This window comes from Myodes glareolus, chromosome 14 (assembly GCF_982192425.1).
Source record: "Myodes glareolus chromosome 14, mMyoGla1.1, whole genome shotgun sequence".
Classification (NCBI taxonomy): Eukaryota; Metazoa; Chordata; class Mammalia; order Rodentia; family Cricetidae; genus Myodes; species Myodes glareolus.
The window spans coordinates 48,113,476-48,129,353 of NC_142039.1; the positions used below are offsets into that span (position 1 = coordinate 48,113,476).

Genomic DNA, 15,878 nt, shown 5'->3' on the forward strand with positions numbered 1-15,878 from the left:
TTGTCTTAGAGATGTTTTAATTATTTTTATCAATAAATTTCACATGATTAATTTATTATGTTTGTTTAAGTCCTGTGAATTAATATGCTTTTGAATTAATTTTACACGTATACTTACAAGCCAGTTTGAATCTTTTTGGGATGGATAATTTTATTATGTAAACATGTAATTTAACACATATCTAAAGGTAACTTACAGGAACACATGTACTACTAAACTAAGACAAGATTTATGTTAAAACTGAGATATAAAGCAAAGTAAAACACATTAACCATTTTTAAAGGAGCATGAATCAAAATCTGTACCAGAACGGCATAAATTAAGATCACCTGTCTATTTGGTTAAATTCTGAAACCCTTGGTTATTGCAAGCAAACATCATTGCTGTTTAAATTTTAAAATAGTTCTTTTTTGCATTCTCTCCTCCAAGGCCCAAGCCAGTTTGAGAATTAACTCTTATTATCTGTATGTTAGGGGCCTATAGTGGTATATTATTTGTATTTTAATAAATAAATCTTGCCTGAAGATCAGAGACAAAGTTAAAGCCACTAGAGGTCAGAGAATAGTGACATACACCTTGAATCCCAGGATTTGGGAGACAGAGGCAGATGGATTTTTGTGAGTTCAAGGCTACCCTAGGCTACACAAGATCAACGCAGAAACAAATCCAGGTGGTGGTGGCTTACACCTTTAATCCCAGCACTAGGGAGTCATATGCCTTAATCCCAGCACTAGAGGGAATATAAAATGGGAAGAGAGAGAGACTTAGTGTGCTTAGTTTATGGTCAACCAGGCGTGGTAGAGGTAAGACTTCTCTAGTGACTTGGCTGTTTTGCTTTTCTGGTTTTTGGTTGAATCCCAATTTCTGTCTCTGGAATTTTATTATTTATGCTACAGAGACCCAAGAAACTGAATTCTTAGAAGCAGCAAAATCAACCAAATAGGCTGAGAAATAAAAATTTCTATAGTAGTTTCACATATAAAACACATACAAAAGAAACAAATCAGATCACAAACAGGCTCACAGCTGGACCTGCAGACAAAGTGACAGTCTATGCAGACGTTTAGAAACACTGCAATGAAGCCCAAAGAACACAAGCATAATTACATTAGGTGGAGTGTACTCCTTGCAGCCTTGGTAGACAATCCATGTCTCACGCTGTTTTTTAATATTTATTTATCTATCTATATAATTTATTTACTTATTTATATATTCATTCATTTATTTATTGACTGAGTCCCATGAACTCAGGCTGACCTTCAACTCCTTACTCATCTGATGTTGACCTTGCCTTCCACATCTTCCTGCTTCTACCCTTCTCTGAGCTGGGATTACAAGTGTATGCCTAGAAGCTTGGAAAATGTACATTTTAAAGATATAGAGCTGAACCTAAGCCTTGAGGAGGGCCCGTGTAAGGCAAAGAAATGAAGGGTAAAGCTTGTCAGGGAGACTTAGAGATAAGTGTGCTAGTTCTGCAGAAGCTGGGGTGGAGGAACATATTTTGCACATGAGCTAAATGTGCACAGTGGGTACAACAGGATGATGTTTGGTAATACCCCTCCATCTTAGCTGAACAGTAAAGAGTTCAGAAGCCAGATCATGTGGTTTCTAGAGCCTTGCCAGTCCTATGGACCCCCCACAAAGGTGGCCAGCAGAGGTGCCATCTGACATTTGTGCACCATCTCTGGTTTTCCCCAGCAACAAGAACCCTAACAGGAAACCTTAATCTCTTTCCATCTCCTCCCTTTTTATCTATCTATCTATCTATCTATCCATCCATCCATCTATCTATCTATCATCTATCTGTCTGTCTATTTTTTTCAATCATCCTTGTCTGTAAGTAATAGCAAGCTCGCTGGTCTCTGGTTTCTTGACCCAGTATCCCCGCTCCCCACCATTAAATCTGTACTATTATGGAGTCACTTGGTTCCTTGTCCATCTTTTTTTTTTCTGACTTAATACAGGCTAGCTTTGAGACAGCTTCCTCCCCAGATTCATGGCTGCTGGAATCTTGTAAGATGAGATTCTTTGGAAATAGGATGCCTAGTGTTGTAATTATTAGTAATGTCAGATTAGAGCAGACACTAAACTCAATATGGCTGGGGTCCCCCATGAAAGCACAGAGGCACAGGGAGAAGACAGCCACGTGACAGTAAAGGCCAAGTTGGAACTACGGGATTTGCTCCCCAGAAGGCAGCATACACCATTGGCAGACAGCAGCAGGAAGATGATGCAGGGCAATATTCTTCCAGCAGGGAACAAGACCCAGCTGAAACCCTGAGTTTGGATTTCTAGCTTCCAGAACCTGGCGTGGGTAACACAGTCATTCCGACATGTGTCTGGGAGGTGTCACCTCTGTGTGGGCTAAACTGTGACATTCTCAGAGTAAGAAAGCCAGGCGTTAAGCGATGGCTGCGTGCTGTGTGACTTCCTTCAGGCACACAGATAGCTGTGACATCTGTTCTGATGTGACCGTAGGTGAGATTTTTGAGAACATATGTCTTCTCTAGTTACCTGTAGTCTCAGAAGGAAGCCCCAGTTCCTGGCTGGGCATTTAGGGGGATGCTCTTAGGCTCCCATTGTTTCAGGCAAGGCTTCCCCTGGTGGGGTCGCCACAGCACCCTGGCTGTCCACAGAGTCCGTCTGACGTCTCAGCTCAGAGTGTGTTTACCCTTGGCAAAAAGAAACTTCCTGTTTCAGAGAAAAAAAGGAGATTTAAGAAGGACTGTAAATGGACTCCTGAGACTCCTTGAATGGCAAATAGCTTTTAAAAGACAACACTTTAATGGGCCATGAGTAACTGAGCAAAAACAAAAGTATTGAATATCCTTTTAAAGGTATATGAGTTTTAAGAGCAAGAAGGGAATAGATTTGGCAACGTTTCCCCTGGATTTTATAGAATTCAAGATGCTTGGAAATTTTCTACCTACACGCCCACACACAACTGCAAAATTTTATAAATTTTATAAATGACCTGAGGAGACAACAAAAATGATACAGTGCAAATCCAAACAGCATGCAGCTTCTGCATCACTGCCCGATGGAAACATTTATCTCTTTTATAAGCTGCTCTCTAGGGATGGGGGATGCAGAAGCAAGGCAGGAAGGCAGGGAGGGAAGAGCCGGGAATGGGGACCGCGATCCAGGCTATCATGGCAGCTTAAAACGCGTGTTGGCTTAGAGCTGAAACGGAGCCATGCATGGTACAGTGGAAACTGTTAACATTCGGGAGAATAGCGAGTTAGGGATCTTCATGTTCCCTGTGAATTTTATGACACCAAATTAGCAAGTTCATTTTACAGAAAAGTAAGCAAAGCTTAGTAAAAAATTGACTGAGTGTTTAACCCAACTCTTATGCGGCTTTAATGACCTGGTGGTGACAGAATGAACAATAGCTTTGTCTTTGTCAGACAAGGAAACCTCTTCTGCACTGCATGGCTGTAGCCCTTGACAAAGTTTGTGCCTGCCTGGACTGTACCTTACAGAGTTCTCAGCAACTTGAGAAATAAATTACTGGAAATAAATTACTGCACTGACTGTAGAATGGAAGGCAAAAAATCAGACACAGTTCTGATAATTCCCCAACCCCTCTTAAGTACCTACTATATACCAGGTACGAGGAATATTCTTCACGAGATGGAGGATTCATGTGGTCCAGAATTCCAGGGTTGTGCAGAAGATGGACACTGATGTTTGAACTTGATGATGACTGGTTTCAGAGTCTTCTTCACCAGACCATAGGGGCTCAGTTACTGGGTCAAGTCTTTCTCAGATGTCCTTCTGAGGATGTCTGTGGATGAGATTAGCATTTAGATTGGTGGAAGGGGTCCAGCAGATTTTCCTCCCCAAGGTGGGTGGTGGGATTATCCCCTTCCTAAAGGGCCTGAGCAGGGTGAAAAACTAAAGAAGGGGCTGTCTGCTCTCTGTGTGCTTTACTGTTGAGTCCAGAAATGGCTCAGCTTGGGCCTTTAATGAACTAGCACTCCCCTCTTTAGCTCTCCTATAAGCCTTCTGACTCTGTCTAGAACAGAATCTAGCTAGCCTGGGCTTTCCACCTGCCTGTAGCAGGGAGGCATTGGCAGCTTTTTTCATCGCAAGAGTGAGTTCCTTACAGTTACTCCTACCCTACTCCTTCCCTTCATCCCTGTTTTATTGATTTTGCTTCTCTGAACACTGACTTCAGTTTCCCTGTTTGAAGACAGGCTGATTCTAGGAAGCGAGGGGCCCAGTAAAACCAAGGAGATGGGGAGAGAAAAAGAGGATGACTACCACTGGCCTCCATGGAAGACTCCAGGAAGTTCTGGAAATGTAAGGAATATAGTTGGTGTGTCTGTTTGCCCAAGGGTGAGAGACAGGGGTGTCATCATCCGCCGCTGGAGCCTGTTACTTGGCATGGGCTGTTCCTGGGCACATTTAACTCTCCAGCCCTTTGGATTTTCACAAGCGCTCCCTTCCTCCAACCCTCTATTCCCCACTCCTTCCCTCCTCGACTGGTTCAGATTCAGGCATGGAGGAAAGTGGCCTGTGAAGAACGTATTACTTTGGGAAGAGCAGAAACCTGCGCAGAAATAGCCGGAGTCCCTAGTGTCTATATGATGGAACAGTGGAGCATTTTTTAGGATCTTTGTCGACATTGCTACACCTGTATTCTATGGTCAGACGAGGAATAGTTAAGTTGGCTATAATATTCAAACTTGAAGCTGGAAGGACACAGGCCTTTGTGTCACATAGGGGAACCCCATGATTGGTGGTCTTCTGTTGTGATGAAAATTTTCATGATTCTGCTTAATCTTCATACTAGGCTTCTTTAAGACCTACTTTGGTATTTATACACTAGCATAAATGACGATAAGAGTTCCTGTGGGAACAGGGAGAGACATAGCAAGTGAGCCTATGATTGTGGTTTAAGGAATGGGGTTCAGGGTCTGGGGTCAATGTAGCATAAGTTGAGGGAAAACCACCCAAAGCAAATTCCCATGAAAATAACGAAGAAATGTACATTAAGTGTGACCTTGAATTAGTACAACTCAGAGTGTGTGTATTCATATTTGAATGGTAGTTTCAATACCTGGCTATGGAAAGATACATGATTTAGAAAAAAAATTAATTTGAGTGCCTTTGTAGGTTTACAGAAGAAATTGTATTAAATGGAATAAACGGATATTTGGCAATTCATAAACTGGCATAGAGTTCATTTGTAGTCTAATTAGGTAAAAAGTCCAGATTTATACAATACAAATTAAATGCCAATAAAAATTTAATCCGGGTAACTTTGTGATGCTTACTGTTTAATTTGAGCTTACAGTTTAAGGGAAGTGGGTGGGATGACTGTCCGGAGGACTTGCTTCTTGGCTAGAGGCAATAAACAATATCCGCTATCTGTCTTCTACAGAGAGTCTAAAGAAAGTCCTAGGAGGCCATCTAACAGCAGGGGCTGCCCCCAGGTATCTCAAAAAGACCAGGGACTGAGCTCTGCAGAGGAACATGTTCCTCTGTCTGGTGAGTACACGTTCTACAGTATTCAGTGAAAGGGGGTGGGAAGATAATAAAACAAACCCAGCTCCACTCTATCAAGGGCTAAGTCACTCAGAAGTCTGTGCCCACCAGAAAAAGACCTTTTCAAGGCTCAGGAAACTGACAAGGTGCCTGGTAGCAGGGCAAGCACCCAGTAGCTGGATAGGTACCCAGCAGCAGCGTAGGCACTGGGCATCAGGACAAGCACCCAGGAGCAGTTAAGTCGTCAGTGTCAGAGCCGTTACTCAGACTAGGCTAGGCCCTGGCAGCAGGGTAAACCTCAGCAGCAGAGTAGGCCCTCAGCAGAATGAAAGGCAGGTGCTCATTTGCAGGATAGGCACTCAGTAAATATGTATGGAACAGATGAACAAGTAATTGGCTTGGGTCCAGCCATGACTGTGTGCCGAACAGTGTTGAACAGCCCCAGACTTCAATAACTGTGAGCTTACTAGAAATTCATTCCCCTGTAATTTTTGTTTGAGGTATTTGTTGTTTGTTTGTTTGTTGTTTTTGAATATGAAGGTTCAGAGAGTTTCTTACTCACCTCTTCCTGGATCAAGGTCGGACCTTTCATGTGTTCAGTTTCTATTGGGCAGGGATCTTGCATATGTAATTCATTAGCATGTAAACTGCTATCTGAGCCAAAATAATATATATGCCATCTGAAAAGTCTGGAAATGGGAAATAAACTTATTTCAAATAGTTTACTAGTTAAATTTTTAAGTAATATACTCATTACATTTTTTCTTTACCCTACAGATGCCTTTCTGGGCAAAATAAGTAAATTTAAAGCAATAGGTTCAATCTTTACTGAAAAAAAATGTACACTAAATATCCCATGCCCTGCATATCCAGCATCTTTGGATGCTCTGTGGTGCACTCATTGCAAGTTTGGTTCAGATTAAAAATAGACTCTTGGCTTTAAATTCTAGTATACTTCATCTGAAGCCCCAGTACCCAAACATTAAACGACACACTGAACTTTTTGTTTGGCCATGCAAAAGAAGCTACTGCTGCAAAGCGGGACTTCGTTCCTTCGAAGAGTTCCTTTGTACATCTTGAAATCGGTGCATGTCTCAGCAAGGTTATTTCAAATTCTCTATGGATTAAAAAGAGAACAAGTGCTTCAACATTTATTTTCAGGTGTCTACTTACAATATGTTCCAGAGTAAAATCCATAAACATTGAGGTTTTTGGCTTGATCCACATATACTTTCTGCAAAAAAAAGAAAATGTTTTAAAAGGAGAAAATAATAAATCTGAGGTAGGAAATAAGGAAAAGTGCATAATATTCTCCATCAACAAGAAGTCTTTGCAATATCCCCAGAAGCCAGAGAGCTCCATATGCTCCATAAACCCTCTTTACAGGGGAACTTAATGGGTTGGATTTGCAGCAAGTTAAATGAGATTTTTCTTTTTAAACGACGAAGGTTTCACAGGCGGATGGCCTTCATTGCTTGAACAAAACCACGTTGGTTTCAAATATCCGTGAGCATTTCCCCATCAGCCTTGTGTCAAGTGATTCTGAATTTAAAAATAAAGGTTCCTTCAGAGCTTAGCTTTAGGTTGGTGGCAGATCTGTTTTGTTCTCATAGCCTATCATGAGTCCTTCTAACCTTTGATGGATTTATGTCCACGATCAAGGATTACATGAAAATTCTTCAACATTCAGTTCACTGTCATGCAGGTCACTGAGAGGCTAAACATCCAGCTGTCACGGAGGGGACACAGTTGACCATGGACAGGGTGGACGGGTTAGGGCTACATTTGTGGTTGTGGTATAGCAAGGAGTTGGGGTTATGGTTATGATTAGGGTTAGAGGTGGGGTTGGGTTTGGAATTAGGGTTGGGATTAGGATTGGGATTATGGTTAGAGGTAGAATTAGGACCAGGATTGTTGTCCAGCTAAAGTTAGTCTTAAATGTGAGTTGGACTTAGGGGGCATCTTCTTCTTGTAGTTCCTTTGCCTTTGTCTTAGGCTGTGACATCTTCCTGAGCCCTGGGCCTTCCCTTTTCACCTCTGTCAGCTGCCACCCTCTGGGCCCTTTTATGTGGAATTGAAGATGTCACCACAGACATCCCTGGCCCCAGCTTTGCTCTCCTTTCACCCCAGCTTGCTATTCTGGCCGAAAATTTAAAAATGTTTTGTGCAGCTTTTACACTTTTTCTCTCTGAAAACCTGTTGTCAGTAAATAGCCGAGACATTAAAAAAAAAAAAAACAAAGACAAAACCAAACCAAACACATAGACAAGATCACCAAACTTCTTTTTTGCTCTCGTTTCTCAGCTTAGTACACTTCACCAACTGCAGCGGTGCTGGGCTCAGAGACCTGGGGGCTGCTGGTGTTTCCGAGCAGTATCAAGGCTGGAAGTCGAGGTCGGAGGAGGATGAGGGAAGATCCGCGAAAACGGTAACAAACCTAGCCCAAACACAACCCAATCAAAGAAGCGTTTGGAGAACTTTCCTTCTAAGACTAAATTAGGTTGTTGAAGAAAAGCCTTCCTGCTGCATTGTGGCCCTTCATCCCATTCCTTCCTTTGTGGGATGCACAGTGGGGTGCCGTTTCCTCTCAAGGTGTACTTCCCGCTGAGGTTGAGTTGTGCAACCAGCACCTTCTAGTTCAGGAACAAGACCTAGCTGGCTTGAAATGTAATATATTTTGCACTTGCACTTCCCTCTAGCTTTCCCCATAAGAATTTACGAGAGAAACGTTTCCATGCCCTCCTGACCTTTAATCAATTATTGCTGGGTGTAGAGACCCGTTTTTCTATGAGCTAGCACTCCAACACTATGTATTGAGATTCTAGGATGCAATAAGTTCTTTCTGCATCCCTTTAAACTCCTGCCAAGGGATGGTTAGTGTGCTTAGGGTGGGGCAAGGCAGCAATGCTGCTTTTCTGTTTTAAGGACCTGATCCCTGTGACTGGGAAGTGTCAGCCCACAAAAACAGAAGCTGACGGCTACAATGTGTGGGCATCACTTTAGTTCCTCACCGGAGGACAGAACACTGCCACTTAGAACCCAGGCTCAAAGGCAGTGGGGCATCTGACAGGACCACCCTGGAGGACTTCTCTGGAAAGGTCCCTCCATTGGGGCCACAGTTTCCTCTCTCTCCCTTCCCTCCTTTCTGCTTCCTGTGCTCCTTCCTCTCTTTCTTCTTTTTACACAAATGTGCTTACATTATAAACATAAACTATATTTAAGCATATAGTTCAAATCTTTGGCTGTGTTTAAGTTAAGTTTTCATTGTTTTGTAACAAATGTTCAAGAGAATCAGTTGAAATATTTGTTTACTTATTTTATGTGTATGAGTGTTTCACCTGCATGAATGTCTGTGTGCCGTGTAAGTACTTAGTACACTTGGATGTCAGAAGAGGGCATCAGATCCCCTGGAACTGGAGTTACAAATGGTTGTGAGTCACCATGTTGGTGGTAGGGTTAGATCTCATGTCCTCTGGAAGAGCAGTCAGTGCTCTTAACTGCTGAGCTATCTCTCGAACTCAAGATAATCGATTTATAAAGGGCAAAGGCTGCTTTGATTTGCATGATCTGTTGGGCCCATGGCTTCAGGCCTGTGACAAAATGACGGAAGTGCGAGCTGGAATAACACTGGTCCCTGGGAACAACGCATGAGAAAGGAGACCATAGGGCTACAAGTCTCTTCAAGGGCTTGTCTCCAGTTTCCTCAAGCCTGTTACTAGTTCCCACGTCATTTTGTTTCTTTATTTGGAGACAGAATTTCACTATGTAGCTCACCTTGGCCTTGAACTTGTGATTCTCTCTCCTCAGTCACTGGAGTGGTGGAAATGTAGTCATGTGCCACCAAACCTGGCTTAGATCACACTTCTCAGTGTTTCTACTGTTATCAGTGCTAAGACTGGTGTAGATGGAGATTGTGCTTTTGTTCCCCAGCCACCCAGACCCGAATAATCACACAGAAATTATATAATTACAACACTGTTTGGCTGATGGCTCAGGTATATTCTTAGCTAGCTCTTCTATCTTAAATTAACCCATTTCTATTAATCTATGTATCACCACAAGGCTGTGACTTAGTGGTAATGTTCTGCCTTTCTTTCTCCTTTAGCAGCTACATGGCATCTCTGCCTACTCTCTCTCTCTGTATCTCTGTTCAGATTTCCCGCCTGGCTTTATTCTGCAAAGTCAATGAATGAAAGAGCTTTCTTCATCAACCAATAAAAACAACACACATACAGAAGGACATCTTGTATCAGACTGGAATAAGCATTTTAGCACTTGGACCTTTCAGGATACTTTAGATCAAAACTGAGACAGACACCATGAGATGTGACAACCAATATGAGACAATGTGGACACAGCAGGTAACAGCACACTGAAGAATCTGGGGCCTAAGCACATGGAGGAAGTCCATGTGATCTGTTTTCTGCCACCTTGGGCTGCTTGTTGTAGTTGTCGATAGAGTTAGCCTTTGTGCCTGAGGTAAAGGCAGGGCATCCTGAAGCTGTGTGTCTCTGTGAAGAAGCCAGTGGACCCAGGGTTTCTTGGGCATAGGTGTCCTATATAATTAGCTCACTCCTATGCTAAGGCTTAATTAAATCAATGAGTGGACATGTTCTACAGACAGTCCCTAGCCTTGGGGATTTGACTTAGCATGGTGGAAAACTGGTGTGCATTCAGCAGAAACAGGATCTGAAATTTTGTATCTGGATATTCTCAAACTAGTGGTCTGATCTCCACTCATGACAATGGGTAGGGCTCCTTGTGGACCCCTTACTCATGAGGGAACACACCTCATCTTGCCTTACACTTCAGTGGGAATCTGGATGACTGGTAGATCAGGATATTTTCAGTTACTATGGTTTTGTGAAGAGATGTGACCACATCCTGAAAAGATGCCTCTGTGTGCATATTAAATCTTTTACCTGGGGCTGGGATGTGGCTCATTGGCAAAAAAACAACAAAAAAAATCATTGAGTAGTTTAAGGACTTGGATTCAATCCCAGTACTGCAGAAATAAGAGAAATAACTTTTCCTATGTGGTAAATGTGTTTCATGATTGATATCATTCCCAAGTTGTAGTTAAAATTTTGAGGAACCGTGGGCCTTACATTATCCCATGGACGGGAGATACAAGGATCTGTATGAGCCTGCCTCATGGCAGTTCTGCTACGCACAAATAATTAGATCATCATTTCTGGTTTTTCCCCCTCCCTCCTCCAATTAAATGCCCAGCTCTTTGTCCCCTGATCTTCTGCAGTCTCTTAGAGTGACTTTTCTTGGTGGGTGTCCTCTTTTGTTTAACCACCCGGAAATTGAAGTGCTTCAGGCGCTTCTCATTCTTGCATAAATCCTTGGCCGCTTTTCTTTCCAATATTTGGAAAGTCAAAGTGTCATGGGAGCTGCCAAGCGAGTTGGGGCGAGAAGTGGAAAACATCCTCGACGCAGCCTTTCCTTCCATGCCTTTCCAGCTTACTGTGAACACCTTGAAGCGACCTCCCAAGGTTTGCAGTCCCCTCGTGATGTTATTCTTTGTGTCATCTCGCTGGCCAAGTCGTTTAATTCTAAAATCACCCGCTGACGTGGATTTGGATTACCCGGCAACTGTGCCGACCACCTGGCAAGGAGGCACACCACTTCCCAGGATGTGGCAGGGATGCAGGGAGACTTATCCAAGCCTTTGTCATACCCTGATTGGCTGTTAGGTGAAGCCTGAGACCTTCTTCCCCCTTTTGATTTAATGGGAACAGGTCAAAGGACTGCTGGAAAGTACACAACACTTCCAGTTTAAAATAGATCTTGGAAGACATTGAAAGAAGGAGGAAGAATGTGAGAACGCGATGGAGCAGGGTTCTTTGATCCTAAACCCAGTCAGAATTTTAATTAGCTGTACGCGGATGACCAGAAAGAGGGATCGCTCACAGGACAGAGATAGAAGTTCCAAGAAAGGGAATAATCGTCCCAAGTCCTCAGAGTCTACCACAAAGCTCAGGGAGCTACTGAATGAAGAGTTTTCTTTATTCCCATGTATTTTGAGCTTGTAAAATCCTTGCCAATTCAGAAAGTGTCTGTAACGGAAGGAAATGACTAACTTTAGATTACATATATACACACCACACATACAGTAAGATGAGAAAACTGGCACCCCCCCCCCCATCATTGCTTCCTTAAGGGTTCTGGACAAAGTCACTGGTGGGGATTGTAGAGGATCAGCAGACTCAGAGAATCAAACAGGTCGATGCTGACCTAAGATAAAGAGATAAACACAGAAGCGACAGGAAAGAGGTTCAGTGGGGACCACATGTGGCCTAAGCCAAGCCACAGAAGCATCTCCTGTGGTAACTGGACTCAAAGCCATGGAGAAATTCAATGTGATAGATTCAAGGTCAGCACTGTGTGTGAGCAGAGTGAGGTTTGTGTTGAACTTGAAGGATCTCTTGGAAGTAGAAGAAAGTATCACTAGACCGACTTTCTGTGAGAAACTAAGCCGTTCAAGAAATAGGTATATTTGTTGTTCTTGGTAACAGGAATCAGGAGGTAAAGTAGATGGGGCTGGCCTTCAAGTGCTAGTTCCAGGGACACAGTCTCTGAGCACTATTCCCAGCTCTTCTTCTCTATGGAGCTCGGACATCACAGAGCAGTGTTCAACCCCAGGATGAAATTTGGGACAGGGCAATGCCTGCAGTGGAGTGAGATTCTGTTCCACTCATGAAGCCAAGTGGGAAGAACGAGAGAAAGGACTCATCAAGTATTGTTCTTTAAAAATAATATGATGTTGGGATGCCCCGGGCGGCTCGCATAGCAACTGCTAGTCTGACAAGGATGGCCGTGGGTCCCTGCAAGATCTCCAGGGGGGCAGCGCCATGCGGCCGGGGGAGTCAGGCGGGCGGTTACGGCAGATAAAAGGCTCACAGGACATAGTAAATAAACACAAGGGTAAACATTTATTACTTAAAAAGAAACAGAGAAACAGAGAGACAGAGATAGACAAATATAAAGACATAAAGACACAGAGACAGAGAGAAACGTGTGCACACGACAAGAGACAAACACAAGAGAGAGAAAAGATGGTGGCGAGGGAGGTCAGAAGTGGCTGGGGTGGGCATGGTTAGTCCTTAAAGTGACCACAAAGGAATAACATCAAGACCCCCTTGCTTTCATCTAAGAGAAGCCCCTTGGGGTGACTGTCATTGGCTACTGCTATAGGTGATGGAATAGGACATAATAAACATTCCAAAGCCCTAGCTTCAGTTAGTCACAGGAAGTAAAGGCATTGGTATACATGCAGGTCCTGCGCGGAAGGATGATAAAGGAAGACAAGGTTAGGCACTGGAGTGCTAACTTCTGATGTCAGTGTCCATTGGAGTAGTTCAGTGTTAAACCTACTCTCCTGTGCTAACCCCACTCACTCCTCTTGCCTTAGGCCCCTGAGTGCTGGATCTATCAGCGTGAGTCTCCATGCCTCATTTCACTGTAGATTTGAAACTTCAGTAGAAAAGTGACCACACACACACACACACACACACACACACACACTCACACACACCTCATAGTGTTTCATACACTTTTTTTTGTATTTCTACACATTGCTTCTTAGAAAAGCCTGAGTCAACTTGTCAATTTTCTATTGCTATAGGACAATAGCCACCAAAGTTGGGTAATTTGAAAAGAAAAGATTTTTTTAGCTCACAGCAGGGGAGGCTGAAAGTGAAAGATCAATGATCCCATTGACTTGACATCTGGTAAGGCTTCTTGACAACAGCATCGTGGCAGGAGGGCATATGTGTTTTGGAGCATGCCTGGTGGATCACATATTGCTTCAGGAAGCTGGAGAGGAGAAAGGAGGTCGGACTTACTCTTTATAAGAATCTCCTCCCCAGAGAACCATCTCACTTTCCAATCTATCACTGAATTCTTCTGAAAGCAGTGTTCTCATGACTTAATTAGTTTTTTTTCCAAGTCACTTAAAGGTCCCATCTCCCAGCATGGCCACACTGAGGACCAAGTTTCAAACAATACCCTTTGGAAGGCTCATTCAAATGATACCCAGTGCATAGGTGAACCTAAAAGTAATTTTCCCTTTTGAAGGTCTTCCTGTTTCTGCTTGGATATTGGAAGAAACTGTTTATGATTCGTATAACTTAAGGAAAGACCAATAATCAAACCAGTACATGTCTCTGTGATTAGTTTCATTTTTTTTCCTGCATGAAAGTGTGCTGTTTTCAAATGCAGATTCAGTATTTCAGCTGTTTCAGTGTGTGTGTGTGTGTGTGTGTGTGTGTGTGTGACCATAATTGTCATGTGAGTTTGTCCTAGCCTCTTAGAAGCTATTGGAGGTGTATAGCATTGGTGTCATCGATGCCCACAAGGCTAACAGCATAGAAAACTAAACCAAGAATAGATAAACTTGATTTCTTAAAATGTAAAGAAAACATGCTGGGGGTGGTGGTACATTCTTCTAATTCCAGCACTTGTAAGGCAGAGACAGGTAGATCTCTGTGAGTTCAAGGCCAGCCTGGTCTACAAGAGCTAGTTCCAGGACAGACCCCAAAGCTACAAATTTCTCAAACAACATTATCAAGCAAGTGAAAACTGGACATAGTGGTGCTTGTGCGTGCCCACAATCCCAGTACTTGAGAGACTGAGTCATGGAGGTTGTGAGTTCAAGGCCAACCTGGAAATATGATGAGAAATCATATCTGAAAAAAAGATGAAAAAAGTGACTTACAGTTTAGAGTTCAGTTTTTAGAATATATAAGGAACTAAAAATTTAAGGAAAAAAAGACAAGGCTATTTGATAATGAGCAAAGAATTTGAATAGAATGTTTCTCAAGAAGGTATAATATAACCAACACATGCATGAAAAGGTGTCTAACATCATAGTAAAATAAAAACAAAGTCTGGAATCTAACCTCTGGGAGGCTGAGACAGGAGGAAGCACACTCTCTCTCACACACATACACACATGTATATATAATTTTCATTGACAACTAAGTTGACATAAACATACAGCATATGCACATATGTATGCATGCACAAAGACCTATGCATATATGTACATACATATACTCATATGCATATATATGAGAACCCTATTTGGATCTAAAGAAAAATAGAATCCCTGGGCAGTGATGCATGTTTTTAATTCCAGCACTTGGAAGGCAGAGGCGGGCGGATCTCTGTGAGTTTGAGGCCAGCCTGGTCTACAAGAGTTAGTTTCAGGACAGGCTTCAAAGCTACAGAGAAACCTTGTCTTGAAAAACAAAGCAAAACAAAACAAAACAAAAAAAAGAAAAGAAAAAGGAAGGAAAGGAAAAGAAAAACGGAATAAAAAATGTATAGGAAAATGGATGAACACTGAATGTATAATATTAATGGAGACCATACAATCTCAGAAAGAAAAGAACTGCATATTCTCCACATTCTCCTTCATATGTGGAATCTATCCAATAATATAAGCATATGTGTAAACAAGTGTGCTTGTGAGCATAACATGTAGAAAAGAGAACAAGAAAGGCTAAGTATTATGGGATGAGCTGGGACTGAACACAGGTAATAGATGTAAGTTATCAAGGAGGATATAAAGCTAATCACTTTTCTAGTCCTAACACCATCGTGATATTTTTGGTTTTGGTGGTGGGTAAAGACAAAAATATATCCTACAGTGAAAACATGAAATCCAATGGGAAGCTCTATAGCTTCCGCTCTGAATGGCTTCTCTAAGTGTTCATTGAGTTATATAATAGTCTTTGGGTCTGGTTAATTTTAGTGTATGATTTCTTTTTTCTTTACGACATTCTTAATTAATGTTTAAAAAACATGGCCCAAACCAAGTATTGTTGAGGACAGAGAAAAGTGGAGTCTCTCAAAATACCTTGTGCTGATACAGGCGATTATGCAAATGGCCTGGGAGATCAATCCCTTCCAAATGGCGCTCATTTTAGTCCAGAATGACAGCAGCTTACCAACAGTGATGTCAAAGGGGTGGTAGCTCAGAAGAGAGGACTCACTGCTAGTGTGAAAGGTCGCAATGAGCAAACAAACAGACAGACAAAAGGGACTGCTCACTTAGGAAAATGCTCGGAGTATAGTGGCAGGGAGATGATTCGATTGGAGGCTGACAGGACTGTTATTTATGGTTCCCGAAGTATTATCCCAGCTTCCAGATGTCAGTCTTAGAACACAAAGGTACCAAACACCTCATCTGATGATCTAAACCCAGCTGTAGATATTGTTGTCAGCCACCTTGTTGCTATAGTCAGCAGCTGCAGGCCCTTGGCTTGGTTGCGACTTGCGGTATCACGGAAGGGGCACACTAGAGTCAGTGCTGTCGAAGAGCAGTCCCACGCATCATTATGAAAGTCAGTTCACTTAGAGCCACGAGA

At 42.5% G+C, this 15,878-nt stretch overlaps 1 pseudogene; it reads left to right on the forward strand.

Moving 5' to 3' along the window:
* The window catches only part of LOC146892016 (spermatogenesis-associated protein 31E1-like), an 88,323-nt pseudogene that overhangs the window by 61,001 nt on the left and 11,444 nt on the right, over positions 1-15,878 (forward strand).